The sequence below is a fragment of the Lithobates pipiens genome, unplaced genomic scaffold (assembly GCF_037356315.1).
Source record: "Lithobates pipiens isolate NorthernLeopardFrog02 unplaced genomic scaffold, aLitPip1_a1.2 Scaffold_19, whole genome shotgun sequence".
Classification (NCBI taxonomy): Eukaryota; Metazoa; Chordata; class Amphibia; order Anura; family Ranidae; genus Lithobates; species Lithobates pipiens.
In genome coordinates, this window is record NW_027507764.1 from 299,399,425 (window position 1) to 299,418,229 (window position 18,805).

Genomic DNA, 18,805 nt, shown 5'->3' on the forward strand with positions numbered 1-18,805 from the left:
ACAGGGAACATTTCACGAGTAGAAGGAAAAATGGATTCAATAAAATTTCAGCAAATTTTGGATGGTAACTTGATGCCATCTGTGAAAAAGCTGAAGTTAAAGAGAGGATGGCTTCTACAAATGGATAATGATCCTAAACACACCTCAAAATCCACGGGGATTACATCAAGAGGCGTAAACTGAAGGTTTTGCCATGGCCTTCACAATCTCCTGACCTCAACATTATTGAAAATCTATGGATAGACCTTAAAAGAGAAGTGCGTGACAGACAGCCCAGAAATCTCAAAGAACTGGAACACTTTTGTGAGGAAGAATGGACAAAGTACCTCAAACAAGAATTGAAAGACTCTTGGCTGGCTACAAAAAGCATTTACAAGCTGTGATACTAGCCAAAGGGGGCAGTACAAGATATTAACTCTGCAGGGTACCCAAACTTTTGCAAATGCCATTTTTTGTTTTCTGTAATTTTGAAAGTGTAAATGATGGAAATAAAATCTAACTTTTTTTGACATATTATAAGAATGTCTAATCTGTAATTTGATGCCATTTGGAGATTTTTCCATCTATCCTTGGCTTCGTTATGCACATTAAAGCGGAGGTCCACCCTAAAGTGGACCTTCCGCTCATTGGAATCCTCCCCCCCTCCAGCGCCACAATTGGCACCTTTCAGGGGGGAGGGGGGTGCAGGTACCTGTACAGTACAGGTATCTGCACCCACTTCCGGCGTAGCTTCTGCAGAAGGTACGCCCCTTTCCGCAGAATCTACGCCCCTTTCCGAAAGTCCCCCGCTGCCTGCTGGGAAACACACGGATCCCAGAGACAGCGGGGACCATCCTTATTGCGCAGCGCGACTCGCGCATGCGCAGTAGGGAACCGGGAAATGAAGCCGAAAGGCTCCACTTCCTGATTCCCATACCCAAGATGGCGGCAGCAGCACCCGAGAGATGATTGAGAGATCGGCTTCGGGTGCCGACATCGCGGGCGCGCTGGGCGGGTAAGTGTCATTATTTTAAAAGTCAGCAGCTGCAGTATTTGTAGCTGCTGGCTTTTAAAAAAAAAAAAACGGCGGAACTCCCGGCGGACTCCCGCTTTAATACACATTTTTACCTGGGGTGCCCAAACTTTCGATCACCACTGTAAGAGCTGGGAGGGGGAAATAGCAGCACACAGAGCTTCCCAGTAAATGGCTGTGCAGAAGGGGGGGTGTCAGGACAAGTTTGATCATTGGAGGAGAGTACCCTGAGTTCCCAGCATAGCTAGAGAACTGACCACAATGTGTTCTCCTGCTTAGTGTGGTCAATTCTGATAGATAGGAAAGCAGAGGGACTGGCAGGGACACCGGGGATTTCACACAAAGGAAGCAATACAAAGAGAACAGGATACTTTCTCATACTAGTACATGGTACAGCAGGCACATGTCAGGAATATGAAGTGTTGGGGTAACAAACGCTTCAGGCTTGAAGAGGCTGGTACACACCGGAATTGCACAGGAACTTTCAGCTTATTCATTTGAATGAGCTGAAATCTCACTGGATTGCACCAAAAGTAGTGTATGCGCTACTTTTTAAAGCACACTGCAACCGGATGGTACGGCCGTAACATGCAATTCGATGCAGGTAATTGCACTGTGTTTGCAATTAATACATTGACAATGCAGTGCGAGAAACACTCACAGAACACTGGTTTCCTGCACTGCGTTCTGGTGTGATCGAGCTGTTAAAGTTTTTTTTTTAGTTTCTGTCAGTAAACTTTGTAAATACGTAATTTTTTCTCCTTCACTAATGGGCACTAATGAGGCTGCTCTGATGGGCACTGATAGGCTGCACTGAGGTGGCACTTATGGGCACTGATTAGGTGGCACTGATGAGGAGGCACAAATATGCCACACAGATGGGCACTGATAGGCAGCACTGATGGGCAGCACTGGTGGGCACTGATGGGCACTGATAGGCAGCACTGGTGGGCACTAATAGGGGGCATGGATAGGCAGCACTAATGGGCCCTGATAGGCGAGACTGATGGACGGCACTGATGGGAGGCACTGATGGGCATTGAAGGGCAGCACTGATGGACACTGAAAGGCAGCAGTGACTGGCATCACTAATGGGCACTGATTGGTGGCACTGGGGGGCTTTACCATGATTGGGGCACTGATAATTACATGTCTAGCTGTTCCCTTTGAGGAGATGTTGCTGATCATCTCTCCTCACCACACACTTTCAGTGTGAAGCGAGGAGAACCGATCACCAGCACTTCCATGTTTACATGTGACCAGCTGTGATTGGACACAGCCCGTCACATGGTTAAAGAACCACATGATCGGCTCTTTACAGAGATTGGGGTCGTGCCATGTCCTAGCAACATGGAGTGCCCCTGATTTGCATACCCCGTGGGCGCGTGAGAGCGGCCGTTCTGAGGAAACGTCATATGAGCCTCTGTGGGCAGGCGGTTAAAAATAATTTTCCTTTAAGGGGGCGTGACAGGGGGTGTGTCCTATGCCTACATACTTTTTCTAATAGGTGTCCCTCGTATCCATCTCAAAAAATTGGGAGGTATGCTTATATATGACAAAGAACATACATCTTAATATACTGTAGAACATCATTACAAATGTAGTGGCCCTGTCATATGCAGAAGGGTCTTTATTTCAATGTAGCATTATCAGACTATATGCAGAGCAAGCCACACACTTTTGATAGTTCAGTAGAGAAGGATTTGGACCCAGAAGAAGGACTGTCCAATCAAAACAGGAACAAGTAAACAATGCTATAAATGTATTAACATGCCCTATACACGTTTACTATATCTATTGTTGGCAGATATGCTGGTATGAAATTGTATTCTTGATTTACAGGATGGAAGTTAAGACTAAATCATCTAAAAACTTTCTGAACATAAATATGTACATTGATTGACATTTTAAAATATGAGAGGTGAAAGCTATAAATCTCAATTCCCTATGTGTCTTGATTATTTGTACTTCTAGACTATATACAAGCATGGAATTTTGATCCTAAAGTTAAAATATGCTTTTAATTAATGTCTGGTGCAATATTCTCTTTCTCTGCTAAATGTTCATTGTGGACAACCTTGATGACAAGGCATCAAGAACAAGTTTGAATTGTTGGTTTAGAATGTATTTATATCCAGCAGAAGCAATATTTTCTTTTTAAATGGAGTGTGCAAGAACATCCATTATTTCAACAATGTATTGTCAGCTAAATAGTAAGCGACCATTTTCTATTAACCTCAAGAAATGTTGCCTCTTCATCACAATGCAGAGGCCAAAAGTGGAATGTTATCCCTGTCTCAAACTCCCAAAAAAATGAAGCATGCATGTAATTCCATAAAAGGCTTCATATTTTGTATAGCAGATGTAATTGTGGGTTCTGTATAGGAACACAATGGATTACAAAAATAACCTTTTCTTTTTTTGTGTGTATGCTACTTGATTTTCACATGAATTCCAGTACAGCATTCTATAGTATTAATTATTTCTCAGATAGGCTGATCAATAGGCTCTCCAAATCTGCTCTGTAAAAGTTGGCTTCTCTACGTATCACTCAACAAAGATATTAACTTTCAAGTAACTATTTATTGATCAGAATAATTTTAACCTGCATAGTGATTTCACAGCCACTACTATCCACACCAGTCATATTTCTCCTTAATTTGAGTTATGAAAGCTGTGCCCAAAAAAGTCAGGCAATGGACTAGTCGCTGATATTGCTTGAGGTCTCCCTTCAGCTGATCTTTCTCCATTACTGACTTACTATGATTTTTTCTGCACTGTTTCTCTGCGAATAGGCAGCTTTCTTTTCAGAGCATCTAGCGAGCAGAACATTGAGTCATAGAGGTGACATCACCAAATCTCAATTCACGTCAATTCATTCAATCCTTCTTTTTTGGGGGCGGGGGGTTGAGGCGCTGGGCCTTGCCCTGGATGAACGAATTTTAACATAAAGTAGCTTCCATTGTTTTCATTATGGTTTGGATTTGGGACCAAATTTCAGTAATTTTCATTGATCCTGCCTTGAATTGAACATTTGGCTCATCCCTATAGGCAGACTGATAGGAAGAGAACATAGACTAACTGAGTGATGAGTTCTTCACTATTCTGTTTCTCCTTTCACTGTCCAGTAACAGACTCTGCCGGGTTCAGAGTAATGCTGACCACCAAACTGAGGACATCTAGTGGCAGAAAAAATTATTTCCTGTTTTTTTTGTGCCTGGAGTTATACTTTAAGAACATTCAACACATTTTCAATTAGGTCCAGGAGATATGAATAATAGCTTTCAGACTTTGCTGAAAAAAAGAAAAAAAAAAAAAAGATTTTGCCTTAACATACAGTATATACCAAGTTTCAATGGGTTCATTCTTTATTTATGTGAAACATGGGTTTTAAAACCACCAAAAAAAAGGGTAACACATATCTTTATCAGACGATATACAAAAGTAAACTGTACAGGTGCAGTATAATCAAACATAATTCGAATGTTTTGAGAGTAAAATAACAAATGAATACCCCACAGTGCAGCGGGGTGAAACATGATCAGTATGTGGGAGAACGGGAAAGAACTGTGAGGCAGGACATACTATTTAAGTGAAATGAGAGGCAGGAAGTTGAAAATGTTGTGGAGATTTATTTATTTAAGTTACTTATATAGTGCTGTCAATTTATGCAGTGATTTACATATATATTGTACATTCACATCCGTCCCTGCCCTGAGCTTACAACCTAAGGTCCCTAACACACATTCATACATACTAGAGCCAATTTAGACACAATCTAATTAACCTACCAGCATGTCTTTGAGAGTGTGGGAGGAAACCAGAGTACCCAGGGGAAACCCACGCAGGCATCGGGAGAGGATGCAAACTGCAGGCAGATGGTGTTGTGGTCAGGATTTGAACCAGTGACCCTTTTTGCTGCTAGGTGAAAGTGCTAACCACTACACCACTGCGCTGCCCTTATTTAAAAATAAAGAACAATAAAAGGAGGGTGGGGGATGGTGGGGAGAAAAAATAGTACTTCGTAGTACAATACCATAAAAATTCCTTTTTATTTATAAAGAAACATGTGGTTGTACGCTTACATTTGCTAAAAATTACCGTAGTTAGCAGTTAGAAAACCAGAAAGTCCATGATTTCCCTGTGTTCCACAGACCAAACGGGAAGTGACACTATGGCTTCGTCCTATGCATTTCGTCAGCACAATGTCATCGTGAGCGGACAAAGTTTCACGATGTGGCATGGAACAGAGATTGGAACAATCATATTTTTTATCTCATTAACCAGTTGCTAACTGGCTTACGTGGATATATACGTAGGCAAAGTGGCACGGGTGCGAAAAACAATGTACCCGTACGTTGCTGCATCATCTGTGGCTAGGGGGTGCGCGCCCTCCGCCGGAGCGTGCCCGTGGGTCCCGCAGACTCTATGTCTGCCGGTGGCCTGCGATCGTGGCGCGGAGCGGCAGAATGGGGAGATGTAAACAAGACATTTCCCTGTTCTGTCTAGCAACATGTCAGGGATCTGCTGCTCCCAGTGATCGAGAGCAGCGATCTCTGTCATGTTCTAGTGAGCCCATCCGCCTATGGTTAGAACATGCTGAGGGAACGTCGTTAATCCCTTGATCGCCCCCTAGTGTTTATTCCCTTCCCTGCCAGTGACATTTACGCAGTAATCAGTGCATTTTTATAGGACCGATCGCTGTATAAATGCCAATGGTCCCAAAATAGTGTCAAGTGTCTGATCTGTCTGCCGCAATGTCGCAGTTATGATAAAAATCACAGATCGCCGCCATTACTAATAAAAAATGAATAAGAAAAATGCCATAAATCTATCCCCTATTTTGTAGACATGATAACAAATCAATCAATATGCGCTTATTGCGTTTTGGTAATTTTTTTTACCAAAAATATATAGAAGAATACATATTGGCCTAAACTGTGGAAGAAATTATTATTTTTTATATATATTTTTCGGGGATATTTATTATAGCAAATAGTAAAAAATATTGCTTTTTTTCAGAATTGTTGTTCTTTTTTGGTTTATAGCAAAAAAATTAATAAAAACCGCAGAGGTGATCAAATAACACCAAAAGAAAGCTCTATATGTGGAGAAAAAAGGACATCAATTTTGTTTGGGTACAACGTCGCACGACCGCACAATTGTCAGTTAAAATGATGCAGTGCCATATTGCAAAAAAGGGCTTGGTCAGGAAGGGGGTAAATCCTTCTGGGGTTTAAGTGGTTGAAGTGGTTAAAACAAATATTGTAAGGCTGGCCACACGTGTTACAATCTCTTTTTAATCTTCAAGTTTTCTTATTCATTTTTGAAGGTGTCACTTAGCATGTGCTACTGAGCATAAATGTTATATAAATAGTATTTGTATTTGTTCTTAGAAGCAGAACAAGCTTCAGGTGAACAATGGTCTCTATTGAAGCTGGTACATACTAAGCCATTCAAATACCCCATTACTTAAGGTATAACCAGTTTATCAAACATACAGTATGTTAATGACACAAGGGGCCTTTAGTCTTAGTTATTTAAAAAAAATATATATCTAACCCCATGAACAAAAATTGTATGTTTTTAGCTTACCAATCCTTAGATTTTTTTTTTAAGTACATTTTCTGCCAGTGTAACTGTGTACTGAACTAAACCTCAAACAGTGTTATCTGCCTTCCCACCTATTTTCAGTGAACTACAAAATCAACTTCCTTCTATTCAATTGAGATTAGGAGAGGGGAAGGTGTTTTTAGTCCAAATCAGGAAAGCAGCCTAGGGTGATAGTGCTGCTCTTTTATTTATGCAGTAAATTGTGTGATCATTGTCACCCTAGGACACAAAATATTAATAAATAACATGGCAGCTACAATATTTAAAGATGTGTATGCTGTAATACACATACTGTAAGCTATAAATATGTGAGGCGGCGCTTTCTATACCCCATTACTTATTTTACACCTAAATCATATACCAGGGGTCTCTGCAAGACATACATTCTATACAGTGTACCCCGGAAGACGTCAACTTATGATGAAATGCATAGGGTGGATGATGTGCTGACGTCACCACAATTGTGGAAACCTGGATGGGGTACCTGGGTATTTAGTCGTAAGTGTGGTTGACTTCCTGTAATACGAGGTCAGCATCAGCTTGTAAGCAGCCATTTTGGCACTTGGTGGTGATTATATCACACGTGGATGTTTTCAAACTATAGTAGTGGATGCTGTTGACACTCAATCAACATTCATATTTATTTATGTGGACTTTTTCTTATGAATCTCGCCTTATAAATTTCACCAATTAATTATATTGTGGTAACGTGACTCATATTATATAAATATAGTCTATACAAACTTTTAAAGAAAGTTTTGATGCATGAAACTGCTGTAAAGACTAGAAATACTATGCACGTTGTAAGCATCTTATATCAAATATGCATGGGTTCTTTGCAATAAAGATTTCTCTACTGTTCAATTGATGTTTGTATTTTGGATCATGGTTCAATAAATTGTCAATACAGTATTTAGCAGAATTACAGTATGCAGAAGCAAAATGGAATACATTATTACCATCATTAATATTGTCATAAATTGTATTTCGATTTTCATAGTTCACACTTGTCATAAAATAGAAAGGGTTCAGAAAAAAAATCAAAAATAATCTCCAAATAACTATGCCATGAATTTTATCATCTGCTCATCTATAGCACAAGATATGCTTCCAGCGTTGAATACCAAATTACTTCTACAAGGTTTAAATCCATACTTTACTCTCTTAATCACTTATAACAATTTTTCCTGGTTTCTGGCCTAGGACAAAATGATGTCATACTTTCATACTTCCCCAAAGTCTTCATCTACATTTTTTTCTTTCATCTGGAGGAGGGAAAGAGGGGCTTTTTTTTCAGCTAAGCACACCCACCTGCCTGTATGCCTGAGCTAAAGGAAGATGGATACCTGGAAGTAACTGCTACATGAATCATCTGCCTTTACTCACGATGGCCATGGCTGGCAATGCTAGGGTGGTGGGGTTTTTTTAAGTGATTTCCCAACAAAATAAAAGCATTGGATGGGCAAGTTTGATTTAAATATTAAAAAGCAAATAATATTTTCAGTTTGTTGTGCTCAGTTATAGTTAGGTTCCACTTTTACAAATATTGGCTCAAATATTATGTCAGTTCTGCTTATGTAAAATTGTACTTGGAAGAATTCTGGTCTATATAAACCGAAACAGAAAACTGACTTTCATTAGCATGGTTTCCCAAAGGCACTAATAAAACCCAACCATCACTGTTAGTTTTTAATTAGTGAGCACAAGAATATATTCCTGGAAAAGGTACAGCTGATTTATCTAAGGTAATATACTGTATATTTCCAAGTGCAATTCATCTAATTCGATCAACAGAAGGCAAATGAAGGATAAACGATGGAAACTCAGCTGCAACCTTCGTATTAAAAAACAAAAACAAAATCAACCACAAAGAGATCTTTTTTTTTTTTTAATGGAAATTTTCACTACTCTACACTATAGATGAATAATGAAATTGTACTATACATTGTGATATGTATATGAGCAAATAAATAGATTTTTTTTATTCCCTGTAAAATTATTTTCTTGTCCACTAATGACATACTGTAGAAAGGCTTTCAGAAAGGCAGGTTGCACTGCCACCTATACAAAAATTGTCCACTGAGAAACAAACTGTAGTCTAGCCCAGGATAACCCCCTCTACTACTTCAAGTGGTTGTAAAGGCACAACATTTTTTTGTTATCTTAATGGATTCTATGCATTCAGATAAACAGACTACTGTGATCAGCAGCCCCCCTCAGCCCCCAATACTGAGCCCATCTCGATCCAGCGTGTTGCACGAGAGACCCAGCTGTCCGGGACTCCCCTCCTCATTGGCTGAGATAGCAGCGCGGTGCCATTGGCTCCCGCTGCTGTCACTCAAATTCAGTGAGCCAATGCAGGGGGAGAGGGCACGGGCCAGGCCACAGCTCTGTGTCTGAATGGACAAACGGAGCTGCAACTCAGCTCAGGTGCAGCTCTTTGCTGTAGGGGCACTCAACAGGAGGGAGGGGCCAGGAGTGCAGGTGTGGGACCGAGAAGAGGACTATCCACGCTGCTCTGTGCAAAACCACTACACAGAGCAGGTGAGTATAGCACTGTTTGTTATTTTTAACAACAAAAAAAAAAGACTTTAATATCACTTTAAGTTTTGTAACCAAAAAGCATGAATTTAAACCCAAAGGGATGTGCAGCGCTGATATTTCTGATATTAAATGGTTCTCCCCCAATACTACAGAGGTCACCAACCACACAATGCCAGGAAAGGTTTCACCTGCTGGTGGTACTATAGCTCCCAAACCTATAGTCTGCAGTTATGGTGTCCACCAGCAGACTTTGGCAGTCAGGACCTGATATCATCTCCTGCAATCGGGCATCACCTGATGTCGATTGAAGGAAGCATATTTAAACCTTGCAGGACAATTTTATGGATCAGATGGTAGACGCACCAACTAGAAATAAAGCGTTACTGGATCTACTGATTACCAATAATACAGACCTGATTACGGATGTGGAAATACAGGGCAATTTAGGGAACAGTGATCACAGGTCAATTGGCTTCCGTCTAAATCACACAAATAGGAAACACAAAGGGAAAACAAAGACACTGAATTTCAAAAGAGCCAACTTAACTAAACTACAAACCTTACTAGAAGGCATAAATTGGGATAAAATCTTAGGAACAAAGAACACGGAGGAGAGATGGGTTTGCTTTAAGAGCATATTAAATAAGGGCATTAGCCAATGCATCCCATTGGGTAATAAATTTAAAAGAGTGACCAAAAGTCCTGGATGTCTTAACTCCAATGTAAAAATGCATATAAAAGCAAAGGAGAAGGCCTTCAAAAAATACAAGGTTGAGGGATCATCATCAGCATTCAGACTTTATAAAGAATGCAACAAGAAATTTAAGGGTGCAATAAGGATGGCTAAGATAGAACATGAAAGACACATAGCGGAGGAGAGCAAAAAAAATCCCAAGAAATTTTTTAAGTATATAAACAGTAAAAAAGAGAGGACAGACCATATTGGCCCCATAAAGAATGAGGAAGGGCATCTGGTTACAAAGGATGGGGAGATGGCAAAGGTATTGAATTTATTCTCCTCCTCAGTCTTCACGAGGGTATTGGGGGGCCTCAGTAACCAAAACTGCAGGGTTTATCCTCATGACACATCACAGGAAGCACCTCCATGGTTAACAGAGGACAGAATTAAAATTAGATTTGGGAAACGTAACACTAATAAATCACAGGGACCAGATGGCTTGCACCCGAGGGTACTTAGGGAACTCGGTCAAGTAATTGCCAGACCATTGTTCCTAATTTTTACTGACAGTCTACTGACTGGAATGGTACCAGCTGATTGGAGAAAAGCCAATGTAGCACCAATATTTAAAAAGGGCCCAAAATACATCCCTGGGAATTACAGACCAGTTAGCCTAACATCAATAGTATGTAAACTCTGAGGGGATGATAAGGGAATATATACAAGATTTTAGTAATGAGAACGGTATCATTAGCAGTAATCAGCATGGATTCATGAAGAATCTTTCTTGCCAAACCAATCTACTAACCTTCTATGAGGAGGTGAGTTGCAGCTAAATAAAGGAAGGCCCGTAGATGTGGTGTATCTGGATTTTGCAAAAGCATTTGACACAGTTCCCCATAAACGTTTACTGTACAAAATAAGGTCCGTTGGCATGGACCATAGGGTGAGTACATGGACTGAAAACTGAACAAGGACGAGTTCAAAGGGTGGTGATAAATGGGGAGTACTCGGAATGGTCAGGGGGGGTAGTGGGGTCCCCCAGGGTTCCGTGCTGGGACCAATCCTATTTAACTTGTTTATAAACAACCTGGAGGATGGAGTAAACAGTTACATTTCTGTATTTGCAGATGATACTAAGCTAAGCAGGGCAATAACTTCTCCGCAGGATGTGGAAACCTTGCAAGAAGATCTGAACAAATTAATGGGGTGGGCAACTACATGGCAAATGAGGTTCAATGTAGAAAAATGTAAAATAATGCATTTGGGTGGCAAAAATATGAATGCAATCTATACACTGGGGGGGGGGGGGAGAACCTCTGGGGGAATCCAGGATGGAAAAGGACCTTGGGGTCCTAGTAGATGATAGGCTCAGTAATGGCATGCAATGGCAAGCTGCTGCTAACAAAGCAAACAGAATATTGGCATGCATTAATAAGGGGATCACCTTCAGAGATAAAATGATAATTCTCCCATTCTACAAGACTTTGGTCCGGCCGCACCTGGAGTATGCTGTCCAGTTCTGGGCACCGGTACTCAGGAAGGATGTACTGGAAATGGAGCGAGTACAAAGAAGGGCAACAAAGCTAATAAAGGGTCTGGAGCAGAGGCGTACTAAGTAGGGGGCGGGGGGTGCGGGCCGCCCCGGGTGCCGCACACTTGGGGGGGTGTCAGGCCGGCACCCCCCTCCGCGATTATAGGGGTGGCAGCGCTACGGGCATGGCCGCTGATCGCCAATCCAGGCACAGTGCGTGCGGTCACGGCCAGCCAGTCACAGTGCGTGCATCCTCTCTAGTGCCCCCCCCCGGCGCCGCGGAGTGATTCCTTCCTGTCTCTTCGCGTGTAGGACTGCAGTAAGGCGGCGATTCAGTCACTCAGCTACTCAGGCTCACTGACTCAGCATCGGCAGCATCTGGCATCTCCTGCACAGTGCACACAGTGAGTAAGTTGAGGGACTGCAGCTATACATAACACATGATCCAGAAATGTTCTTTACACTGTAAAATGGCTGTAAAGTACAGGCTAATTTTTAATTAGTTAATCAGCCATTTCCATATGCTCAAACTGTTTGTCCCTAAACACCAATACTGGCAATGGCTGCTCAGTATTCACAGCAGGGAGAATTTTATGAGAAAAGTGTCTTTGGAGGGACAGTCCCTCCAAAGACACTTTTCTCATAAAATTCTCCCTGATGTGAATACTGAGCAGCCATTGCCAGTCTAGTCTTAAAGTCAAATTGCACTAGGCTGGCTCGAATGAAAATATAAATCACAATGCATTGCTAAAAATATGTTTTATTGCAAGGGGTATACGTATAACGTACACGTATAAGTGCCATCTGTCATCAGTGCCCCGTATTAGTGCCATCTGTCATCAGTGCCATATCAGTGTCACGTGTCATCAGTGCCCTGTATTAGTGCCATCTGTCATCAGTGCCATATCAGTGTCACGTGTCATCAGTGCCCTGTATTAGTGCCATCTGTCATCAGTGTCACGTGTCATCAGTGCCACATATTAGTGCCATCTGTCATCAGTGCCACGTATCAGTGTCACGTGCCATCTGTTATCAGTGCCACATGTCATTAGTGCCACGTATCAGTGTCACGTGCCATCTGTTATCAGTGCCACGTGTCATCAATGCCACGTATCAGTGCCATCTGTCATCAGTGTCACGTGTCATCGGTACCACATATTAGTGCCATCTGTCATCAGTGCCACGTATTAGTGACATCTGTCATCAGTGCCATATCAGTGTCCCGTGTGATCAGTGCCCATATTAGTGCCATCTGTCATCAGTGCCATATCATCGTCACGTGTCATCAGTGCCACGTATCAGTGCCATTTGTCATCAATGCCACCTGTCAGTGTCACATGCCATCTGTTATCAGTGCCAGGTGTCATCAATGCCACGTATCAGTGCCATCTGTCATCAGTGTCACGTGTCATTGGTACCAAATATTAGTGCCATCTGTCATCAGTGCCACGTATTAGTGACATCTGTCATCAGTGCCATATCAGTGTCATGTGTCATCAGTGCCCCATATTAGTGACATCTGTCATCAGTGCCATATCAGTGTCATGTGTCATCAGTGCCACGTATCAGTGCCATTTGTCATCAATGCCACCTGTCAGTGTCACGTGCCATCTGTTATCAGTGTCACGTGTCATCAATGCCACGTATCAGTGCCATCTGTCATCAGTGCCACGTATTAGTGCCACGTGTCATCAGTGCCAAGTATAAGTGCCATCTGTCATCAGTGCCACGTATTAGTGACATCTGTCATCAGTGCCATATCAGTGTCATGTGTCATCAGTGCCCCATATTAGTGCCATCTGTCATCAGTGCCATATCAGTGTCATGTGTCATCAGTGCCACGTATCAGTGCCATTTGTCATCAATGCCACCTGTCAGTGTCACGTGCCATCTGTTATCAGTGTCACGTGTCATCAATGCCACGTATCAGTGCCATCTGTCATCAGTGCCACGTATTAGTGCCACGTGTCATCAGTGCCAAGTATAAGTGCCATCTGTCATCAGTGCTCCGTATTAGTGGCATCTGTCATCAGTGCCACGTATCAGTGCCACATCGTTGTCACGTGTCATTGTCCTGGTGCTCCAGGGCTTTCAAAAGTATAATAGTTAGTCAACAATTTAGATGTGTAATTTATGCTCCTAGAACACGTGACAGTGCTCCCTGCATGTTGGGCCTCTCTATGTGGCCAGGCTGTGAAAAAGTCCCAGACATGTGGTATTGTAATTCTCAGGAGGTGTAGCAGAATTTATTTTGGGGTGTCATTTGTAGTATACACATGCCATGTGAGAGGAATGACCAATTACAATGACAATTTTGTGGGGAAAAAATCTTTATCCGGCTCTTGGGAGACTATTCCTCTCACTGACGCCAACGAGTCACCATTCCTTCCTTTGACACCAACAATAGGGCATGATTCCTCCCATTGACAAATTTGTGCAATAACTATTCTCGAGAAAATGAAAAAAAGTTGTGGGTGTTTTTTCATTTAAAAGTTGGGGGGGGGGGGGGTGCCAGGTGTAGGATCCGTCCCGGGTGCCAAACGCTCTAGGTACGCCCCTGGTCTGGAGGATATTAGTTATGAGGGAAGCTTGCGAGCACTGAACTTATTCCCTCTGGAGAAGAGACGCTTGAGAGGGAATATGATTTCAATATACAAATACCATACTGGTGACCCCACAATAGGGATAAAACTTTTTTGCAAAAGGGAGTTTAACAAGACTCAGTGGGGGGCATTGATAGTTTCAAGAAACTATTAGATAACCACCTGAACGACCGCACCATACAGGGATATACAATGTAATACTGACATATAATCACACACATAGGTTGGACTTGATGGACTTGTGTCTTTTTTCAAACTCACCTACTATGTAACTATGTAACCATGTAAACCTGGTAATCAATTGCACTCATTGCCTTGGTATTATTTCCTTGTGCCCTGACCTGCATTTGCTATCCTGAAACCTGTATTCATGTATCCTGAACCCTGTATCCTGTGTTCCTGAACCCTGCATCCATCCCTGGACTCCTGTCTTGCAGCCTGATCCCTTCTGCCCGCTCTCTCTGTCCCTTGGTACCCCCTCCCTGTCCTGTCTTGCTCCTAGCTCTATATGATTGGCCTCCCGTGTATGACCTAGGCTTGTTAAGGTTACGATTACAGTATATTCCACATCTGTATATATATTTAGTTGTTGTGTGTCACTGTGGTTTGTTGCTGGCTAGTTCACTATTTGTCATATTGGAGGTGCGTTTACTTTTGTTTATTTATCCTTTTAATAACTCATATTATTTATTCATTACACATGTTTGGTTCACTCTGTTGCAGTTCACACATTTCTGGTCATACTGGTCCATGACATAGAAGAGCCATCTTGGTTCTGCTGTCTGTGCTAAAATACATCCGGAACGGAAGAGGTTGTTTATTTTTCTTTACTAACAGTGCAGCGCTAACCACTAAGTGAATATAAATATAATTAAATAAGAATAAAAAAATTTTCATAAAAAGAAAAAAACTTAAATATTTGGTGGATCCAAAAGGAATTTAAACCTTAATTAGAAAACGTGTTCACAAAAAAAATTTGTTAATTACCAAAAATAGTTGCCTAAAAAGATTATTATATTTGCCAAAAAAAATGACATCCAACAGCAATTCAAAAAAAATCCCATGCAGTTAAACATGTGAAAACAAATTTTCAAGTCCCATACAAAACATGTGAAGATAAATTATTCAAAGGTGTAAAGTGGCGTCCAATATAAGTGAACAAAAGTATAATTGATCCTGTGTGTTCAGGAAAGAGTGCTTGACCACGTGTGTTTTTCCCAGCTACAAATCAAGTAAGTAATGGAGGCTTACCAGATCGCCAATAAGTGTACACAGATACGAATTTCCAAACAATTCGAGACGGACAGTCGGACGACGACCCAGGCCTTCAGACGCTCCACAATCACCGGAGCGATTCGAATCCTCTCTCTGAACGGTCCACACAGCCGTGTAGGGTTTTCAATGTGGGAAGCTAAAAGCCAGCCCACACCTTCGGGTGTTGCGTAGTTTGGGTCCCTTCCGGTCTTTTCGAATGTCTCGGGATATCATATCACCATATAGACAAAAAGATAAAAAAGTGCGCCCAATCGTGTAATAAAGTTTTTAAACACGTGGAGTTTATTATTCAACCGAATAATGTTAAGTACTACAGAAGACTCGACCGAGTCGTATAAAAGTAGTCGTAACGTAAAAAATGAACAATTTTGCTAGCAAAGTATAAAAATAAACGAATGCTAATAGCACAAAGGGTGAGCGTATCTACCCGACGATCGTTTCGTCACAATCTGACGTCATCAGGGGTACGTCCACACCCCTGTGCTAAACCCTTTTATAGCCTATGGGTAAGGTGAGGAGCCCTGCCATAGGTGCAAATAAAAACGTCTATTCGTAGATTCAATTAATTTAACCACCGAATGACCAATTCATTCGAACGAAGTCGGAGCCCCGATTCCCACCCAATAGAAGAGATAGAAAGAATGTACAAAAGTTTTGTCGGGTACATCCCGATCGGCATATATATTCGAACAAAGTCTTCGTTCGAACAAGATCAAATTCCCTCCCGTTAACATCAGTAGAAAAATTTATAAAAGTTTACAAAGTACCCACCGAACGGCATAAACATTCGATCTAGATCGAATACCCCCAATCCATCCGATGGCAGCATACATGTATAGTGACATTTACCACTCAATGTAACCACACAAAAATATCACCAATACTGGAGAAAAAACCAAAACGAAAAAAACGTGAATGTGTATAAGCTTAAATACAACCATCCACAAATTTGTAAGAATTTGAATATATACATGTGATGATATGTTAAAAATATTTTACCCAACCAGCATTGACTACCCAACCTTACCCATAGTCCATTCACAAAAATAGCTTCATGGGTGAAAAATATACGTTAGGCTTGAAAACCACACTTTCTGACAAAAGATGTACACCTGATGTCACAGAGGTTATACGAGGATACAGACAACAATGAAATCCCAAATCATATAGTATAATCATCAAAAATATGGATCACCTGAATGTCAATTCTAAATAATGAAGAATAAAACGGACAAAAGAGGGGGACATCAACTATTGTTGATGAAACAGTTGATGTCCCACTCGATATTGAGTCCCCCAGGAATGTGCGTACCTAATTTGTGTATCCAATTGGTTTCACCTCTCGAGATGGTGCGCTTAGCATTACTGCCGCGCCAATGCGGTACATATTTCTCAATAGCTAAAAAAGTAGTGCCTCTTGGATCACGGTTATGTTTCAAATCATAATGTTTACTAACATTGTGCTTATCGAAACCTTTGCATATGTTGGTTATATGCTCCCCCAGACGCACATGTAACATGCGGACTGTGCGACCCACATATTCCAAACCGCATGGACACCTAAGCAGGTATACAACGCACTTAGTAGAACATGTGATAAAGGTTCGAATGGGGTATGTGAGTCCCGTCCCTTGTGAGGTAAAGTCAGTGAATCTCCTACCCTTAACGCATTTAGCTTACAAGCTCTACATTTACCACATGGGAAAAAACCTTTTAGATCTCCAAAAAAGGTGGGTCTTATAGGGGGATCTGGGACATTAAGAGCAATCATATTCCTCAAGCTAGTGGCACCTCTGAAGATCACATTTGGTCTATCGGGTAACTCAGGACCCAAAACGCGATCATTTTTTAAAACTGGCCAGTGTTTCCTTAGAATTCCCTTAACCACTTCCCGACCAGCGCACGACGATGTACGTCGACAGAATGGCACGGTCAGGCATATTGGCGTACATGTACGTCCAATATTCGATGCCGCCGTGCCATCGGGAGCGCGCCGCCGGCGGCGCGCTCCCGCGCTGGTCGGGACCCCCGTGAGTCCGGTCGCGGGACCCGCAGACTCGATCGCCGCGGGCATCCCCGCGATCGTCTCACGGAGCGGCCGAATGGAGGAAATGCTGTGTAAACAACATTTTTCCATTCTGCCTAGCAACTAGTGACGCTGATCTCTGCTCCATGTGATTGGAGCAGAGATCAGTGTACACTAAATGAAAGCCCAACCCCCCCCACAGTTAGTAACACACCCCTAGGAACACTTAACCCCTACACTGCCACCCACTGGTTAACCCTTTCACTGCCAGTGTCATTTACACAGGAATCACTGCATTTATATAGCAGTGATTACTGTATAAATGACAATGGTCCCAAAAATGTGTCAAAAATGTCCGATGGGTCCCCGACAATGTCGCAGTCACAATAAAAATCGCAGATCGCCGCCATTACTAGTAAAAAAAAAAATAATAAAAAATTATTAATAAAAATGCTATAAAACTATCCCTATTTTGTAAACGCTATAACTTTTGCGCAAACCAATCAATAATCGCTTATTGCGATTTTTTTTACCAAAAATATGTAGAAGAATACGTATCGGCCTAAACTGAGGGAAAAAAATGTTTTTTTATATATTTTTGGGGGATATTTATTATTACAAAAAGTAAAAAATAATGCGTTTTTTTCAAAATTATCGCTCTATTTTTGTTTATAGCGCAAAAAATAAAAACCGCATGTATAGTGACATTTACCACTCAATGTAACCACACAAAAATATCACCAATACTGGAGAAAAAAACAAAACGAAAAAACCGTGAATGTGTATAAGCTTAAATACAACCATCCACAAATTTGTAAGAATTTGGATATATACATGTGATGATATGTTAAAAATATTTTACCCAACCAGCATTGACTACCCAACCTTACCCATAGTCCATTCACAAAAATAGCTTCATGGGTGAAAAATATACGTTAGGCTTGAAAACCACACTTTCTGACAAAAGATGTACACCTGATGTCACAGAGGTTATACGAGGATACAGACAACAATGAAATCCCAAATCATATAGTATAATCATCAAAAATATGGATCACCTGAATGTCAATTCTAAATAATGAAGAATAAAACGGACAAAAGAGGGGGACATCAACTATTGTTGATGAAACAGTTGATGTCCCACTCGATATTGAGTCCCCCAGGAATGTGCGTACCTAATTTGTGTATCCAATTGGTTTCACCTCTCGAGATGGTGCGCTTAGCATTACTGCCGCGCCAATGCGGTACATATTTCTCAATAGCTAAAAAAGTAGTGCCTCTTGGATCACGGTTATGTTTCAAATCATAATGTTTACTAACATTGTGCTTATCGAAACCTTTGCATATGTTGGTTATATGCTCCCCCAGACGCACATGTAACATGCGGACTGTGCGACCCACATATTCCAAACCGCATGGACACCTAAGCAGATATACAACACACTTAGTAGAACATGTGATAAAGGTTCGAATGGGGTATGTGAGTCCCGTCCCTTGTGAGGTAAAGTCAGTGAATCTC